The 20180-nt window shown below is 43.7% G+C and overlaps 1 long non-coding RNA gene across 2 annotated transcripts in view; it reads right to left on the reverse strand.

Moving 5' to 3' along the window:
* The window catches only part of LOC142831274 (uncharacterized), a 47679-nt gene extending 34319 nt beyond the window's left edge, over positions 1 to 13360 (reverse strand). Inside the window, exons 1-2 of one of the 2 annotated variants that reach the window (XR_012906982.2) lie at positions 13173 to 13360; positions 1488 to 1585 (exon numbers count right to left, since the gene is read on the reverse strand). This is a non-coding gene — a long non-coding RNA (uncharacterized LOC142831274). Of the gene's footprint in view, positions 1 to 1487; positions 1605 to 13172 lie in introns of both variants that reach the window. The other variant, XR_012906981.2, reaches the window with a different exon arrangement.
* Positions 13361 to 20180: the final 6820 nt, after the last annotated feature.

Here is a 20180-nt window from a genome sequence, read left to right on the forward strand (position 1 = left end):
ACAGACCATGTAAAGGGAACTTCCTATATTGACACCTGTCCTAAATGCATTAAGAATGGTTCTGCTCCCCACTTTTGAGAAGGCCATTTACATTAGGCAACTAAATTATGCCAGTTTCTTGAGTGACAAGCTTTATTGTAAAATACCTATTGTCTAAAACATTATGAGGCATTGCTTGTGAAAGTATTTATTACATTAATACCCAGAGGGTCCAGCCAATTCCTAGGCACTGTTCAGACACATAGTAAAAGACAATCCTTGCTCTGAAAACTATACAGTCAACACAAACAAAGACCAAGATGAAATGATTGTATTAAGTTGATATAGCATGTCAGTAGTAGAGTCAGGAAGAAACACAAGCTCTAGCTACTGGACCAGCTAGTTAACTAGTGCTGCTTAAGGCTAATTGGGAGTAATGAGGTTTTTCTTATTTCCCTTAACCTCGATTCTGCTAAAGTATGTTGAAGAGAACTATCTTGCAAGACTTTTATGCCCGCAAACACTAAAGGGGTAGTAAATATTACAACCCACAGACCTCCTCCAGATGTAATGACAGACTGAGTTTGTAAATATCCATTCGCCCAGTGGCTTGGTGTGTTTCTCCCTTTTCAGAGGTGGCTGAAGGTTCAGTATGAAGACATCCATGGGCAATCAGTAAATTGTGCACTAATGAGTCCACATATGTATAAAGAAATTAGGTGCTGTTTAGCGCTCAGCAAAACCAAATTTAGGCAAACATATTTGTTTACCTTGGAAATCAGTTATACCCCCCTCCCACTGTAAGTCACAGTACACGAACAACATTGTGAAAGTATTGGATATACTACATAGTATTCAATGCTGGCAACAGCAGATAATCTGTCTAGCTTATTTTCTTACATACAATATTCACAGTCTGTACACTGGATAAGATCCTACCACATAAACAGAAGATTCTAGAACATAAACAGGCATTTGGTACCTATGAAATCCCTGACCTAAGACCTAGGTTATTTGTTTCTCACCCATACTAACAAAGAATAGCACTTGTATTCCACGTGGGTGCGAGAATCTGACCATTTGTTATCCACAGCTGGAGGAAGATCACATTGACATGTTGTGAGAGATGCCAACGTGGCTGTATTGCAACAGGAGTGCAGACACTGAAAGATGCTGGGTTCACAATTTTTCTTTAAGTGATGGTTGGGCCACATTTTAGAGCATTTCCTACCTTGTTTAATAAATTATTTCATTTGATGCTGGAACCTATTTCAGGAAAAATGAGACTTTCTGAACTTAATTTCGAATCTCCAGGGAAATTGTCTCTGTTTTCCCTGTTGTTAGATTAAGGAAAGTACTTTCCCCCTCCCCACCAACCCCACAGTGCTTTTGTCTGGACTGGACTCAATCTCAGAGCCACTGTGTAGTGAATCCAAAACATAAATAGCAGGAATTCTGCCCTCTGCTCCTCTGTTGTCACAACAAAGGAACTAACAGATCTAGCCTACCTGCATAAACTATGGTACAGCTCAGCTTGACTTGGTCGGACTGACTGCTTCATGCCGTGCTGCCTTTCAATCAAAGAGTCCCAGAGTCAGGTCCAGAGCTGAGAGATACAAAAGATCCTGTAAACCAGAGCCACAGCTGTTTATAAAGGGTAAGAAACATGCAAAGGCAGCATCTGAAAGGGGAAATAACACAAACAGGCTACTGCAGACAGTAAATGCCAAAGTGAAATCCTTGGGCGAATCATTCAATACAGTGGTGGGGAACCCATTTTGGGTCAGGGGGCCCCTTGCCATCAGAAAAATTAGTCAGGGTCTGCACACAAGTGAGAAGCAACAAAACCCAAATGAGCCCTCACTGACCTGGCCCCTGACTGAGAAGGAGAAAGACTCTCCACGTTCCCCTCACACACCAGAGTCTAGGTAGCTTTTGTGGGCTCCAGCCCTGCAGTGGGTCAGCAGGGGGACTGGAGCACCAGCAGTGGCTCCCCAATGCTTGGGAGGGGGGCTAAGCCTTGGGGGCTGGCTCCAGGCTAGCCAGGGGCTGCATCTGGCCCCCTGTCCTGAGGTTCCCCACCCCGGTTCAATGTGATATTGGGCTGGGTTGTGAGGAATGGCTGATACCAGGCTCGGACAGCTAGTTTAACAGGCAGAAGGGCAGAGAAGGACAGATTGTAATGAGGATGCTTGTTAGAGAGGAATGAAAGTTGGTGAGGCAAGAGATAAATCAACAGGCAGACTCTCAAATTAGTGAGTAAGAGTGAAAGATATTCAAGCCCTTAGAAATTAGCAGAGAAGTCCCCTTCAGTAAGGTCCTTTGAGCCAAGAGAGATGAAGGACTTGTGGATTCTGCGATTCTGTAGACCTGTGTTCACTGCATGACTCTGAGATTTATTTCCTATGGGCCAGGCCAGTAGGTCTTTTTGTGCCTCATTTCCACACCTGTAAAATGGGGATAATGAATCTTCCCGATCCCACAGAGGTGCTTTGGGGATAAATACACTGTTTGAGGTGCTCAGTATGGTAACAGGGGCTATATAAACTGTGGCAGAGATGCCAATTTTCTGCCATATCTGTACCAGATTAAGTTTAAGTATTTTAGGAGTTCATTATATTAACATGGAAATATTATGTATTATTGTAGGATTGTCTGTAGAGAAGAAACCTGACTTAGGTAAATTCTGGGAAGTGTTATGAACCTCAAAGGACTCTCTTAAACCAGGGGGCAGAAAAGGAGCTTTTGGAATAAACAAAGGAAAGTAGATTTCCTGGGCACATTGGTGGGGAGTGGGGGGAAGGAATGCAAATTCCCTAACTCAAGACACAATCTTTTGAAACTACACATTGAGGAAAAGCCCACTGTCCGACTCATTACTCAGTCATGGCGTCTAAGGAGCAAAGACCCATAATATATGAATCAGAAAAGTACAGACTTGTGGGTGGGTTTGTTCTGAGCCAATAGCTGTTGTGAACCATTGACTACAAGAAAGCCCCTGTGTAGCATTTGAAGGATATTCACATACAGAGTTCTTTGTAGAGATGGAGATGAAATCTGGTAAGCTTGTTAACACGACCGTAGATTTTTAAATTGTTTTTAATATGGGGGGGGGGGTCTTTTTGGTACATCTTCTACCTTAGGAATAAGTGCTTAGAAAGAGCTCAGGAGTAACTTAAGTGTGGGCAATTACACTGTTTATACCCTCTGAGCAGAAGGCAAAGCAGGCAGTGTGACTTGCTGGGGAATTTACAGTATAGGCAAAGAACTGTGTGCCCTCAAAGTACCCTAGCCAGAAGGGAGAGAAAGATACATGGCTCTGCACAAGAGAAGTGAAAGGTGGGGAGCAAGAAGCCTTAGCGTAGGGGCAATTGCTGGACCACAGAGGGGTAATACAGGTTCAGTTGCCCTGAATTAAGACATAAGTAACCAAACATATTAGAGTTTGCCACAAAAAACAAGGGTGTAACCCACAGATGGATGTGGTCCAGAAGCTCCTAGATGGGCCTTGATTTTGTGTCTACTTATTGAATAACGATAGAGGCTTGACAGCATTAAAGGGGAGAGGTAGCATCGTCATAAAGAGCTACTGGAATTAGATGATGAACTGACAGAAGGCTCTCCGTATCAAAAGAATCACAGTAGCTTATTGGTAAGAAGAAAGAATGTTAAGGTTTTTGCTGACTCATCTTCATCAACACCCTGAGAGATGGGGACAGGTATGGAACAATCATTATTCAACAGGGAGGTCTCTCCAGAAAAAGTTAGGAAATGGCTTATACACAAGGGGTGCATCTAGACTGGCAAGATTTTGCGCAAACGAGGCCACTTTTGTGCAAAAACTTGCCAGCTGTCTACACTGGCTGCTTGAATTTGCGTAAGAGCACTGACGTTCTAATGTAAGAATTCAGTGCTTCTTGCGCAAATACTTTGATGCTCCCACTCAGGGATAAGCCCTCTTGTGCAAGAATACTTGCGCAAGAGGGCCAGTGTAGACAGGCACCTTAATTTTTTGCGCAAGAAAGCCCAATGGCTAAAATGGCCATCGGAGCTTTCTTGCACAAAAGCGCGTCTATATTGGGCACGGATGCTTTTGCGCAAAAGCACTTTTTGCACAAAAGCATCCGTGCCAATCTAGATGCTCTTTTGCGGAAATACTTTTAACGGAAAAACTTTTCCATTAAAAGTATTTCCGCATAATCATGCCAGTCTAGATGCAGCCAAGGTGACCCCACAGTGTTGTGATTCAGTGGCAACAAAGACGTTCCATAAACCCCTGAGATTTATTTTCAGCAAAGGGGGATGAGGCAACAAAGAAAAGGAAGAGTGAAATGAAAAAGTAAAATGAATATTGGCAGAATTGAGGGGTGTTAATTTTCTTTCTGGGATAGTGATAGCTCCCTGTGCTGGGGGAGTTACTGGACTACAAAGAATAGTAATTTAAAATGTCTTATATAGTGGATGTTTTAAAAATAGCTGGAGACAAACACAAGTAAATGTAACTACAAATAGACACAACCTCTATATAACACCCAGGAGCAGCTTCTCATTTGTGCCTGCTGACAGATTCTGGGTTACCATAGGAGCTCAAATTGCCCCAATTCACTTCCTTGAACTTCCAACCTTCCCTACCCCAGCACAGTCTGGTGGCAGTGTCTGCAAGACAGCAGGATACAGTCACTTCTATTAATTCTACTCTGTTTCTGTGCTGGGGGGATCCTCATTGCATCTCCACAATGTACAACAGGCCCGTAGTTTCCTAAATCACTCCCCCCCCCCTTTCTTAAAAATAGGTACATTAGCAATTCTCCAGTCATAGGATTCAATCCCCGAGTTTACAAATTCTTTAAAAGTCTTTCCTTTGGAGCTTTCCATTTCATATGTCATTTCTTTTTATATTCCTGAATGAATGGTATCTGAGGCCCCCAGTTTAGTCCCATGAAACTGTTTGAGTTTGACGCCCACCTTGGACCTGCTGATTTCATGCTGTCCCAGGACTGGGATGAAGACCCACCCTCCTCCAACCTCCGTGAAATCACCTCATACAGATGAAACTGATGACCTGGGTGAAGTCATAGAAGATAATGTTTGACCACACATAGGTCAGCGCCTGGGTGTGCTCCGGAGACAAAGTGGTTGCTCCCAAACCAGAACACATGATCACCTGTATTAATCAATAGATTTCAGCAGAAATGTTCTGACTTTCTCAGAGCAGGTCACAAAGGGGTAGGAGAGATCAGGGCTTTTTTATACCTTTCTGTAATCTCAGGCAACAAAGAGATCAATGCATTGTGGGAATGGCTACTGGTATGCAGTTCTTGCCCCTGTACACAGTGCATGATAGAACTGGTCATAGTGGAGGCATGCACATATCCACACCCCTCATGCATTCCAGTTTTCATTCACAAAGGCCTCAGATCTGTGTTAGTCTGTAACTTTAAAAACGAGTAGTCCTGTTGCACTGTAGGGTGCATCTACATTGCACCATAACTTGAAATAAATGAAACAAACAAATGAAATAGCTTATTTTGTCATGTGGCACTGTCTACACAGCACTAAATTTCAAAATAAAGCTCTATTCCAAAACGTCCCTTAGTCCTCGTAGAATGGGGTTTACAGAAATGTTGGAATAGCGAGCCCAAAATAACAGGCTTGCTGTGAAGATGTGAGATAGTTATTTTGGGATACTCTAGTATCCTGAAATAGAGTTGCAGTGTAGACATGACATTAGAGACAAAATATATATAGTATCACTCACTTTTGTGGGCAATACCCACTTCTTCAGATGAGATGATCTTGAATGGAGAAAAAAAAAGGAGAACCCTCATAATAATAAGGGAGAGGAAGAAAAAAAGCACCTCATTTGTAGTCCCAGTGCTAATGAGGCTAATTGAGTGCGCTGGAGGTTGTCCCATACTTAGCTTTTGATGTCAATAGGGTGTTGATTGTAAGGAAAGCTGGTGTTATAATATGTTAACAAGTTCAAGTCTTCATTCAAGCCAAGAGAGAGAGTATCAAATTTGCATACGAAGGTCAGTTCTGCACTTTCTCTATAGTTGGCTTGTGAAATGCCTTTGTGGAAGAAAGGCTACTTTTAAGTCCATTAATGAGTACCCCAGCAGGTTAAAATGTTCCCCTTCATGTTTCTCTGTGTTGTCATTCCTAATATCTGATTTGTTTCTTTACATTCTTTGTCATAAACTCAGAGAATGTCTAGTTTGGTGATTCACTAGAGGGTCATTCAAGAACATGCTTTTAGGGCTTCATATGTGGCCAGTTGGTGGGGTTCTGACATACCAGCTAACATGTTCCCATGTGCAGTCACAAGAGTAGAGACAGCCTTAGTATTTGTCTGTTTGTTATGTTTATGTACTTTTAACAAAATAAGCTGGGGAAAATCTTCACTTCACTTTATTATGAACTATCTTTGTTCATACATTTCCCCCCAGTCCTCTCCCCCAGACAATGGGGATATATCTATTTTCAGCACAATAAATTATGATAAACAACAGGTGTCATGGGCATTTCCAGGCAGGCATTTGCCAAAAAGAAAAATGCATAATCCAGTGCTTGGCTTTAGGGACAGCCATTTCTGCCATTAGCAGAGAGTAGAGCTTTGGCTCTCAGACTGGCAAACTGCACTCTGTTAAGTGCAAATGGGATTTTATCCATTATGTAGTCTCCAAATAAATATATGTGCCTGTGCAAATGTAATGTTAAATTCTTCAGAAGAAAAAGAGCTTAATTTGGGAGACTTGCCATTTTTCTGTAATTATGAAATAAACAGGATGAACAGGGACCTGTATAATTAAAGCCTTTGTTTACCAAAATATCAACCATGATTAATTTACATGTATTTCTGAGTTCATATCTGGTTAGGGTTTTTGTATGTTTGTATTTTGTTTTCCAAATTATAAAAAAGGGGGAATTTCAGGACTCAAGAGATGGTGTATTAACTATTTAACAGCAGCATTGATGCCTAGTTCATTCCCTTACAACAATGTGAATGAAGCTTCAGGGGATAGCCAAGTTAGTCTGTTTTGTTAGTCTATAAAATGCTACCAGACCATTTGTTGTTTTTTAACTTTAACAATGTGAATGAACTTCAACTTCTGTTGCATGCTAGATGCTTTTATAATAAATTGGTCATCCATGGGGCTGAAGATGGAGGGTGGACACAGAGGTCAGTTACGCTGGAGCCTGGCAATTAGGAGAGTCTGGGACCATGTTACCATGGCAACAGTGGTGGACAGAGCCTCGGGCCTTTTCAGTCACCACTGGGGCTCTGCACACAGGCTCCTGATTGCTATGGGGCCTATGGCACTATCCAGGCAGTATTGAGGACTGGCTGTCCATAGCCCCACACAGAGGCCCTGTCCCTTCTGGGGACCCAGAGCCAAGACTCTCCCCCCATTGCCCACAACCCAGTCATCCATGAGGAGTGCAGATAAAGAAAGGAACAGATCGTGGTTTATATGCTATAGGTGGTAAGATTAGAAAGCTAACCTGTCAGGATACTAACAACTCAGGACATTGGTAGTGGGCTATAGAGCCTTACATATTATTGCAGAATCTAGGGACTGAAAATATTAATCAACTTGCCCAATCTCCCTGGGAATGCCAGTGATGATGTCCCCAGTGCTTTATTTGGGATACTATTCCACCATGGATCATAGCTGGAGGGCATCTGAATCCATTCCCTGACAGGCAAAGAGTTCTCATCACAAAGTTCATTCAAATGTTGGCATTTACTGTTCATCTTAATGAACATTTCCATGTTCATAACACATACTGCAAGGCACATATATTTACTGCTGGAGATTTATTTTATTTTATTGGGAGTTTTTTTTGGGGGGGGCAGTTACTGGCTGGTTATTTAGTATTGTATGGTATGAGGTTGCTGTTTCTTTTGATTCTTTATTTATTGTATTTTTAAGTATTTGCCAGAGGTGCTTAGAGTGCTCAGTCAAGCTGCTTGGAAAATTTTTCATCAACTTTTTTTAATGAAAAATAGCTATTTGACAAACAAGGTGGTTTTTTTTTTTTTTTTTAGGTTTGCATAAAAATGATGTCTAAAAATGTATCTTCGGGGGGAAAGGGAGAATCGATGCAAACAAAAATATTGGTGGCTTTGAAATTTTTTATGGAAAATTAAATACATTTTCCAATGAGTTTTAGTGTTCAGATTGGCATATTGTGTTTGACAAAGTTAAACATGCCAATTCAGAGTATGTTCACAGTATGTTCTAAGGGAGACAGTAAATATTGTCACTAAAGTTATTATATTAAAGTGGAAAACTCCTATTTGGTTCCGGGTGTTTTAATTGACCTGGTTGCTCTGACTGATTCTAGCAGGTTCCTGCTGGTTCTGGATCAGCCCTTGTTAGTCTACCCTGGGAAAAGAGACCTAGTTAATCTGGGGCTTCCAGCCTCAAGGGAGACAGACTAATTTGCACACCAGAAGGCCAATTAAGAACCAGTGTTTAAAAAGGTTTCCCTTTTCTTCCCTCAGTGTGTGTGAGGAAGGAGTTGATGAGAGGAAGTGTGGTGGAGAGTTTGGGAGAAGAAAGTGCAAGTAGATCCCAGGAGGAAGAACCTCTGGTAAGGAAGGTGCTGGGGAAGGCCATGAGGAAGTGACCCAGGGATTTTTAGCTATCACACAGCTGTTACTAGAAACATTACAGAGAGCTGCTGTTACAGGGTTGAGAGTAGCTCAACAAACAGCAAGCCTGGGCTGCTTGCCTCTAGGGCAAGTCATCTGCCTGAAAGGGAAGGACCCGCCATGGCTAAGGAGGAGCTTTGTCACAGTAGTGAAACCTGCATCTCCATTCATAAGGTGGGATCTTGAGTGGACTTGGCAAGTCTTCAGCAGCAGGCACTTGAGATGCTAAAACAAATGACAATGGCCATCCCTTGTCCAGCAGTACTACCAACCAACTTGCCCTCCAGTATGATGCATCAAAAAAAACTTTGGGAAAGCTCCTTTGCAGGACTAGTTGATCACTTAGGCCAGCAAGTTCCCTGTCAAAGAACATGGATATGCCCAAAGAGTGGATGAGAAGCTGGATATGAGTCAACAGTGCGCCCTTGTAGCCAAGAGGGCTAATGGCATATTAGGTTGCATTAGGGGGAGCATTGCCAGCAGATCCAGAGAAGTGATTATTCCCCTTTATTCGTCTCTGATGAGGCCACATCTGGAGTATTGTGTCCAGTTCTGGGCCCTCCACTATAGAAAGGATGTGGACGCATTGGAGAGGGCAGCGGAGGGCAACCAAAATGATTAGGGAGATGGAGTGCATGACCTATTAGGAGAGACTGAGGGATTTGGGTTTGTTTAGTCTGCAGAAGAGAAGAGTGAGGGGGGATTTGATAGCAGTTTCTAACTTCCTAAATTCCATGAGACGTACAGCTAGTTCGGATTAGGAAGCCTAATCCGAACTAGCTAGTCCGTGCCGCGTGTAGCCGCGCGGCACGGGGTCCGAACTAGCCGGCATTTAAAAATGGTGCCGGCCAGCTTTATGCAAATGAAGCCTGGGAAATTCAAATCCCGGACTTCATTTGCAACTCCGTATGACTACATTACCCCCCCTAGTTCGAACTAGGGGGGTAGTGTAGACATACCCCTAGAGACAATTGTGATATAGCTCCTTCTTAGTGCTCCAAAGGGGCTGTGGTGCATGTCAATGCACCTCGAGCAGTGCTAGATACTGATCAGATTGTCCAGGATGATTATTGGTCTTAACTGGCACCCTGATCAGGTCATATACACTCCTATATCAGCAAGCTGGGGGAAAGGCTTCAGGAGACTGAACATATTATGTCCCCATTTCAATAATGAAGTTGATATCTTAGCAGAGATTATTGATACCCTAAGTATTTTCCTTGGCCTGACGAAGAATTTGGAGTCACTCGAGAGTTTGTCTCTCACCAGTGGAAGTTGGACCAATAGAAGATTTACCTCTCTCAATTTGTCTCTGGAATATCCTTAGACCAATAGTTACACTGCATCCAATTATATGCATCAAGAGAGTGATATTAGCAGGTGGTCCAGAAAACAAAATCCAACTGTCAGTAGGAGCGGAACCATATTTTAGGATAAAGTCATATTTCAAGGACAGAGGGTTGTTGTCTCCACTTTAATATGAAAGGATGTAATGAAAAAATAAACATGCCTCACACGTAGGAACAGACAGCTGTCTTGGACCAGTTCAAGAGTGTGTATACTGGCCAGGAACGAAGATACATGTCCATCCCTTGATAAAATAATGTGACATCTACTAGTCATGTGATAACACTTGCAGAAAGAAACTGTTACCATATGAACTGTCCATCCAACCATGATGAAAGGAAGGAGAGGACTTACTTTCAAGGCAAAGTAGTGCTTGATAACAGTGGACTACTATTCAAAGTTTTTTGAGGCTGATGCACTGCATTATACTAGAAGCAAGTCGGTGTTCTCTTATTGAACACCCACTTTGTGAGACATAGCATTCCAGACACTGTATTCACTGGCCATACCCACTCAGTAGAGGTAAGGTGAAATCAGCTGTGAAAACAAATAAGAGGTTGTCACACAAAGGTGTATCTTTGGATTCAGACCTCTTTGGTGCACAGAAATATCCCATTATGGGGTCCCAAAACAGTCTGATGCAGGCACTGATGGGATGAAGGATTAAAACCCTACTAACAATGAGTGGAAATCTGTTGCAGCCAGAAGAATTGGTACAACACTGAGAGCAGATGGACAATAGTCAGAGAAAGCAGGCACTACAGTAGAACTAAAGTCAAAGAGTCCATGTTTCCTACAGGCTGTTATTGACAGGACACAAGGGAAGTAGGGAACATGGGGAATAATGGTGGAAGCAACACAGCTATGTGAATAGAATAATCCTCAAGGTTTACTCAAGTTTCACTAGATCAGTTTAATCTATATGGAATACATTACCTAGAGAGGTTGTGGAATCTCCATCACTGGAGATATTTGAGAACAGGTTAAATAGACATCTGTCAGGGATGATCTAGATGGCACTTGGTCCTGCCATGAGGGCAGGTGACAGGACTTGATGACTTCTTGAGGTCCTTTCCAGTTCTAGTGTTCTATGATTCCCTCTTTCCAAATGAAACAGAGAATGCTCTTGCAATAATATTTGTGATATTTTGGGAAGTGAAAGACTTAGGAAACTATTCCTAGTAAATAGGAAGAAGGAAAGTAGATGAGGAAAGTGAAGTAAACTCGGGCATGTCCATAGAAAATTTTAGTTTGTATTTCCACTAAAAGATTTGCATAACCCCAGTTGAGAAAGATTGTTGTGTAAATTTGGAAGATGCATACACTGCCATCTTTTACTGGCAGGCATTTATCTACCCACAGGGCCAATCAGCTTGTGTAGCCATCATGTTGCTAAATCCTTGGCAATTTGCCTGCATTTTTCATATTTAATTAAATAGAAGATTCTCCACTCTACTGCATAATCCAGCATAGTTCAGAGTAGCTGCGACTGTATCACTGGCTCACACCATGGCTGGATTTGGTCACATATATAAAATAGTACATTCTCTATGCAGTTCCATGTACATTGGCAATTCAACCATGTTTTCCTTGAAAAGAGAAACTAATCACATCCATTCAGGGCTCAGTTTTCTTCATATACTGTTGCTTTTGATTATAGTGATATCTCTGCTTTCATTACTACTTTTGACAGTTTGCCATGGTTACTTGACCTGAATCTTGGAACTTGATAGTTCAGTATTAATCAGCTGTCTTCTCACATATGTAGAGTGTACATCAACCAATCAAGTAAATATTTTCTTAAGTGCTTCATCCTGATACTGAAGAATTTTTTAATCTGAATTATGTTATTCCTGTTTGGTCATTAGATAGAAAATAATGGGTTAAATATTAGGAAAAAATTTCCTAACTGTCAGGGTGGTTAAGCACAGGAATAAATTGCCTGGGGAAGTTGTGGAATCTCCATCATTAGAGATATTTAAGGACAGGTTAGACAAACATCTATCAGGGATGATCTTAAATGGTGCTTGGTCTTGCCAAGAAGGCAGAGGACTGGACTTGATGACCTCTTGAAGTCCCTTCCAGATCTAGTGTTCTATGATTCTAAAAGAACCACATTTATATCCTAAACCCTTTCCCCAGAATTTGAGTTTCATCTTTCCTGAGGTGTATTTGATTAAATGTTCCCCATTATTTTTCATTTTTCCATAGCATCTGATCGATGAGAAGTATGCCCAGAAGAGGCTGCATTTTAGGTAAATCTAGGTCATCTTGAAGCAGTAGTATCAATGCTCTGAAACTAAAGGGGACTCAGCCAAACACTACAAGGTAATCTATTTAGAGAAAGACTGGAAAAAGGCCCACACCTAGTATTCAGTCAACTGTGAAATTCTCTGATGGACCAAAGGAAAAACTGGACCAAATATACCAACATTTTGGAGAGCCTAGAAATCTAGGTCCAGTTATGAATTTTGTAGCTTAGGTCCATGTGCATATCTCTAATTTAAGCTACACATGGGTCTAGGCTACAAAATGCATAGCTCGGTAAAGATCTCTAGTGGCCTAGATACTCCTTAGGTAACTGGGTTCAGAGTCCATATCAAAGGCACATGTCCATGTGCTTTTTCTAGGTTAGTATTATAGTTGAACTAGACCCCATGTTGCAAAAACATTCCTATCTTTCTCTCCCTTAAGAACACTTGCTTCCTTTTTTCTGCTTCTGATACTTTTCTGCTGTCTACTTCACCAGCCCGTTGCATAGAAACTCAGCCAATCTGGTTTGCCTGGTCACTCAGTATCCTTAGCATAGCCATTGTTTGGTCATAGCACAGTTCTTAAGGGTATCGACCAACTATTGAGCCTGATCTGGCTGAGATGTGCCATGGCCCCTTCAGCAAATGGTGGATAAAGAAAAACCCTTGTAACTTGATAATATCAACCCAAAATCAGTAGTACACAGGCAAATCGTTGGACCAGCATGCAATATTCAGTCAAAGAACTACAAATTTTCAAACATTTTGGTGAACTTGAAACCATATAAAACATCTAAGGACGTGTCTATATTAGAAATGCTACAGCAGCGCTCTGGCACTGCAGTGTAGACACTTCCTACCCCAATGGAAGGACTTCTTCTTTTGGCATAGATAATCTACTTCTCTGAAAGGTGGTAGTATTCTTCCATTACCTTAGCACTGTGTACATTGGAGGTTAGGTTATCTTCACTCTGCCATGCAGCAGTGTCAATTTTTCATACCTCTGAGTGACATATTTAAGCCAACTTAATTTTCTTGAGTGCACCATGCCTCAGACCTTCTTGTTTCCTCCTGAAATTTCAGTAATTTCCCCACCATGGTTCCCAGATTAGGCACAAGTTCAAAAACATCAATAGTGTGGTGAGTATGGCTTGAGTTCAGGGATTGTGATGAAATACAACTCGGAACTTTGGCTGTTTTTGTGATGCTTACAATAGTCTTGAACTCTTTGAAGGAAACACTTCCTTTTTGCATAGACTAATAATAATGCCCATTCAGAGGTTGATCCTCTGCAGTGCTTTTTTTGTGACAGTACTGCTCTCTAGTCAGAGTTTACCTGGAAAGAATGGAGCATACCGACACCTCTGTAATGACCGACAGCCGGCTGGACTGTGTGTCTTAAATGGGGCAATGCCCCCCCTTTTTTTGTTTGTTTTTGCTCAACAACTTTTCCCCTGGGCTGTGTCCAGACTCAGGGGTTTTTTCGGAAAAAGTAGCCTTTTTCCGAAAAAACTTCACCTGCGTCTAGACTGCAGCCGCGTTCTTTTGAAATTAAATCGAAAGAACGCAGCTTTTCTTTCGACGGCGGTAAACCTCATTGCACAAGGAAGAACGCCTTTTTCGACAGAGATCCGTTGAAAATAAGTGAGTGTGGACGTGGGGAGGCCATTTTTTCGAAAATAATGGCCTCCAGGAAGAAGCCCTGGTGGACAATCTGGGGCATGGCTTGCATGTCTCTGGTTCCTGTCTGCAGCCATTTCTTAAAGGGACAGGCACTCTCACAGCCACTTGTGGCAGCAAAGCAGCCAGAGCACACGGCTGGTGAAGTGCAGCATGTCCCAGCCCCAAGACCCTACTGGCCCTTCTAGAGAGCCTTCTGGGGACCCAACCAGGGGCTCCAAACGCCAGGCACCATCATGGTCTGGGCCAGAGCTCAAGACCCTTCTCGAGCTCTGGGGAGAGGAGGAGGCCTTACAAGTCCTAAAAAGCCGGCGGCGAAATGCAGACATTTATGGCCACATGGCAGAGTCCCTGGCCCAGAAAGGCCACTACCCCCGCACCCAGGACCAGGTGCGCTCCAAAGTTAAGGAGCTGCGCCAAGGGTATGTGAAGGCCAGGGAGGATAGCTCCCATTCTGGGGCAATCCTCCACTCCTGCCCTTATTATACTGAGCTGGACCAGATCCTGGGTGGTGGTGAAGCATGCACACCACGGCGTCTCGTCCAGTCAGGCTTGGCGGACCCTGTGGTGGACACGCCAGAGCAGGACCCAGAGCACTCAGGAGACGGGGACATGGTGCCAGAGGAGGACAGTGAGGAGATGGCGACCCTCACCCTGGAGCCAGTCACACAGACCCCAGAGGCCTCCCAGGTGTCATCTGATGCCGGAGATGAAGCAGCAGGTGAGTGCAGTGAGGTTGTGTAACACCCGGGGGAGGGGGAGGTAGGTGGGTGCACAGTGGGTGATGCACAAGGGAAACCTGTCATGATCAGGCTGATGCCCAGGTCACACATGGTGTTACCTTCAGAATGTCTGATTCCCCTGTCTCAAGGAGAGGGCATGCCCTTTTGGACAGCTGTTGCACACATGACTGATTGTGATAGAAATGTAGCCGTGTTACTCTGATCTGAGGAAGTGGGTCTGGCCCACAAAAGCTCATCCCCTAATAAACCATCCTGTTAGTATTTTAAGTGCTACATAGTCCAGTTTTTTAGGATTGGTTGTGTCTTCCTCTTTTCCTCCACAGCCGGACCAGCCATGCAAGAGGGCTGCAGCACCCCAGCCCCACCTCCATCTCAGGGACATGGGAGCCGCAGACACAGGCGTGTGTATGCGGACATCCTGAGGCAGCATGTGGAGGCCGTGCAGGAGCTCAACACTATCCTGCGAGAGAGGGCAGAGGCAGAGGATCAGTGGCATGACCGGCTGATGGAGGAGCTGGTCCAGCAGCACACGTCCCTGAGTGCCACTCTCAGAGAGGTCTGTGGCTTGCCTGCTCTTGTGCCTAGTCCTGCTCCTCCAGCACCCCATGACCCCGCCCTACCAAACCCCCCCTTCCACAGCAGCATCCCTTTCCCCCCTTGGACCTCCCTCTCCCCCAGCCCCCCCAGTTCCCCAGCCCCTCTCTCCCCCTGGCCCTCCTCTCCCCCAGGCCTCCCAGTCCCAAGAGCACCTACCCGCTGTTATCCAGCCAACCGACAGGTGCACCACCCGATCCCGTGGCCATGGTGGACCCCAAACATGAGGCCCAAGCAGGAGACTGAGATCAGGCAAGCACCGGGCAACCTGATCCCATTCCCCACTCCAGGTTTCAAGTCCCCTTCCCCACTCCAGGTTTCAAGTCCCCTTCCGCCCTCCAGGTTTCAAGCACCCCCATCACCGCAGTTAAATGACAAGGAAAGTGTTCAACAAAATGTTTATTGTACATAGTTTGGCATGAAAGTATATTTTCTACATAAAAAATGAACAAAAGCTTTTTTATGTTTGCAACAGTTATACTATTTTCCAGTGAGTGATATTTAAAAAAATAAAACAGAACTTATTATTTTGAGACAAGCCCTGGTGTTTATTATTTCTCCAAACAGGGTCAGGAGATGGGTTGTGGAGGGAAGCTTCTTTTGGGCCAGGGCCCAGTCCCCAGGCAGAAGCCCCTCAGTAGAGTCAGTGGCCTCCAATTGAGAATTGCTTCCGTAGGGCCTCCCGTATGCAAACAGCAGACCGGTGAGCCTGGCGGATGGCAGCTGTCTGGGGCTGGTCAAAGTGCCTCTCCTGACCATCAGCACCTGTACCCCACCCTGGTAGGAAGGCCTCCCCTTTCCTCTCCACCAGGTTATGGAGAACGCAACACGCGGCCACCACCTCAGGGATGTTGCTCTCCCCCATGTCTAGGCGTGTGAGCAAGCACCGGAATCTGCCTTTTAAACGTCCGAACACACATTCCACCTGGTTGTGAGCCTGGTTAAGGTGAGCATTAAACTGCTCCTTGCTCGCATCCAGGTGGCCGGTGGAGGGCTCCATCAGCCACGGCATCAGGGGGTAGGCGGCATCAGCCACTATGCACACCGGCATGTGCACATCCCCAACCGCAAAGTTGTGATGCGGGAAAAATGTTCCTGCCTGAAGCCTCTGGTAGAGGTACGAGTTCCTGAAGATGCGGGCATCATGTACCCGCCCTGACCACCCAACACAAATGTCAGAAAACTGGCCACGATGGTCGACCAGGGCCTGGAGGACCATAGAAAAGTAGCCCTTTCTTTTAATGAATTGGGCTGCTCGATGGGGTGGTGCACGGATTGGAATGTGTGTCCCATCGAGCGCTCCTCCACAATTCGGGAAGCCAAGGGCAGCAAAGCCGGCCATGACGCTGTCCAGATCTCGTAGACAGACGAGCCTGTTCAGCAGCTCCGAATTGATGGCCCTCACCACCTGCAGAACGAGACAGACAACAAAATGTTAGAAGGGGTGCCTTATCTCTTAGGAGGAGAACCCACCACCCACCTTCCCTCTCAAACACCCCGGGAATCCCCTCCTCAGAACCCCCCCCCAGCAGTTCAGGGTGAGTGGAGGAGCTCCCTCCCACTCACACTCCACTTTGCCCTTCCTGACAGTCTCCCTTTCCCCCACCCCAAACTGTGACTGTCCTCAGACAATGACTTACCTCCATCAGGATGTATCCAACAGTAGACCTGCCCACTCCAAATTGGTGTCCCACGGAACAGTAGCTGTCAGGGGTTGCCAGCTTCCAGAGGGCAATGGCGACCCTCTTTTCCACGGGGATAGCGGGCCGCAGGTGGGTGTCTTGCCGTTGCAGAGCAGGGGCGAGCCAGGTACACAGCTCCTGGAAAGTGTTCTTTCACATCCGGAAGTTGCGTAGCCACTATTGGTCATCCCAGAGCTGCATAACGAGCCGGTCCCACCAGTCAGAGCTGGTGTCAAGCCTCCAAAAACGCCTGTCCACAAAGAAGTTTGGAGGCAAGGGCAGCGGGGCTGCATGATGGACGATCCCTTCGTACCTCTGGTCTGGGTCCAGATGGGGAAGTAGCCTCATGACTGTGTCATGTAGATGCAGCAACACTTGCAGTATGGTGGTGTGGGGCCATCGCCTGCCATGGGGCAGCTCTGGCTCCATGCCAAAAAAAATGGGTCTAAGACAGAAAAACCTCCACACACAAAACCTGCTGGGGTGTCCCAGGAAGCTGAGCACTCCAAACCAGCACTGCAATGCCTTCCTTACCTCCTACAGGGACAGCAAAGGCAGCTGCAGAAGCAGAGCAACGGGTGTTCAGGGGCATCCCTTTAACCACGCGTCTCTGCAAAGGGCAGGCAGCAGCACCCGGAAGGAAATGCTGCCCCCATACCCTGGCAGAAGCAGTTCCGGGTGGCTTTTAATTTCGAAAGAGCGTCCAGCAGTCAGGACTCTCTTTTTCGAAAAAGCGGATCGATTTTCCGATCCACGTATTGTAGTCTAGACGCGCTTTTTCGAAAGAGGCTTTTTCGAAAGTATTTTTCGAAAAAGCCTCTTTTGAAAGAGGCTTGCAGTCTAGACATAGCCCTGGAGTACTGGCACCTTTTTTTTTCTTACAAAAAAAGCACTGATTCTCTTAAGCCTAATCAAAACTCATTGAAGTTAATAGAAAACCTTCTATTAACTTCAATGTTCTTTGGATCAGGCCTTTAATATTTAGGCAAAACTGTACATGAGAGGTGCTAAGAAGTAAATTTTGAGCACATTCATAGCAAGTTGATATGAAACAAATTAGGTTATTATTTTCCTCACCTTTAATTTTCATTTTTGACTTTAGCATGTTATGAAGAATAATCTGAAACATATATTTTAAAAATCATCTGAAACATATATGTAAATAAATTTAAATACAAATATGGAATCTTTTGGAATACATATATAAACATTTCCTGACTACTTTTTGGCGCTTCTCCAAAAGTTTTCCATTTTGCTGAGTTCTGACCTTGTTCCATACATTGATTTCATAAGTTTATAAATTAATGTTTGAATCAATCAAATGATTTATAAACTGGTTTTCCATATCCTTATGCAAACAACTTCAAATCAATTTATTGATCCAAAATAAAACCTCCATGCTTGTCCAGTTTTTCACAGATCATCATGTAACCTATAGTCCTGAAATACTTCAATGGGCTTTTTACAGAACTGTGTATTAACCTGCAATCAATTAAATAAAATCCTACCTTCTACCTGCAATCCTCTTTAAAAGCAAGCCCCAGTTTATCTCATATTACTTGAAACCTTATATCCTTTCTTAGACTTCAAGCATCTTCATTCTGGTCTCAAGGATACCATCATGTGGTATAAAATAATCATTTTCTTTCTTCACCCTTTATCCATATAGAACTTTTCCAGGTTTTCCATCCACATTCCTTAACACCTTGATTAAAATGAGCTTACAGCCCTAGTTACTTTTGGCAGGAACAGCAGAGAATATAACTGTGATTCTTAAATTTGCAAAGTGCTTTGTGGCATTGTTAGAGAACTATATAAATTATATCCTATTGTATTGTTAGAAAGAAGCATGGCTTTTTTAAAGATCTTTTAACGTGAGGTTTCTCCCAGTGTCGTGTTATTCTTTCTTTGTCTTATTCTGCCAGCATGAATAATGACATAGTGACACTTAACTTAATGGGCAGCTAATATTGCTTGTAACACTGATGTGAGATGCTGGTCTACAGGATCTGGGTAACACTGTTGGGGATTAAAATGCAGTTTTCTTGTTCCTATGTGGGGTGAAATGTACTTGTTTTCTTTTAAAACTCCCTTCACTGTTTTGCAAGGATGAAAAATACTTCTGCATGCAGATGGATGGGGGGAAAAAAAGAGGAATATAAATTCCTGATAGCTTTACCGCTTGGAATGACTTTCTAGCGTTGTGCAGTATCTTTGGTGTACTTCCTGACCAAGGAACCCAGAGCAGAGCATTTCACTAATTACATAAGCATAGTAGTTTGAATTATTCATAACTGGAATATAGTCACCTCAAAGGAAAACGTTAGCTTTGTAACAATATATAGCCACACACTTCAACATCATTTTTAGTACTAGAAGAATACTGTATCTACTCTAAACTGCAGGAGGGAGAATGTAATTACCCAAACTGGAAATGGGCCAGAACACCAGAGTTGACACCCATTTCTGATGCAAAATGTGCCGGGGGATTTCTGAAACAATTTCATACATCCAGAGTTAAATTCTATATCCATAGAACTCTGGCTAATCCAATTCTGTAGTCAAAAATATTTGATATACCCTGGCCAGGAGCTGCCAGAAAAGTACTGGAAATCATCAAAATGTCTCAGAAAATAACCTGAAAGTGCAACAAAAGATGCACCTTACACTTAATGAAGACATGCTTAATCAGATAACCACTTCACTGGACTGTCTTCAAGTGAATGCGGCTGAGTGATGACTGCTACTTAGCCTGGGAAAATATTAGCAAAAACTCCTACTAACATTAGACCATTTTGATGTGAATGAGTCCAAATGCAGTAATGTGGTAGTATTAAGATTTGAAAATTATTTTGACTATAGAGAGGTGTTTGCATCAAAACAAGAAAATTTAGATATTCAAAGCCATTTTGTGCACATTTCAGGGCAGTAAAATTATGTACAATAAAAGTGTATGTCTGAAGTAAAATATTGCACAACACATAGGCAGCTACTGTCTGGTGTCGGCAGTTTTTACCAGGGACAAGTGCCCAGGCACATGAGAGTGAGTTCATCAGACCAGCCTCCAGAATATTTAGCAAAAATTGAACTTTGATTGTAGGAAGTTTCTCCATAAGTCATATAGGCACAGTCTATGGTGTACACGTTTCTGTGTTGTGGTGCTTGTGGTTCACGGGCATCTGAGGTCTTAGAGACTATCTCAGAGCACCAAATTTTAAATTTTGACTCATACATTTCATAA

Source organism: Pelodiscus sinensis, chromosome 13 (assembly GCF_052426305.1).
Source record: "Pelodiscus sinensis isolate ZL-2025 chromosome 13, ASM5242630v1, whole genome shotgun sequence".
Taxonomy (NCBI): domain Eukaryota; kingdom Metazoa; phylum Chordata; order Testudines; family Trionychidae; genus Pelodiscus; species Pelodiscus sinensis.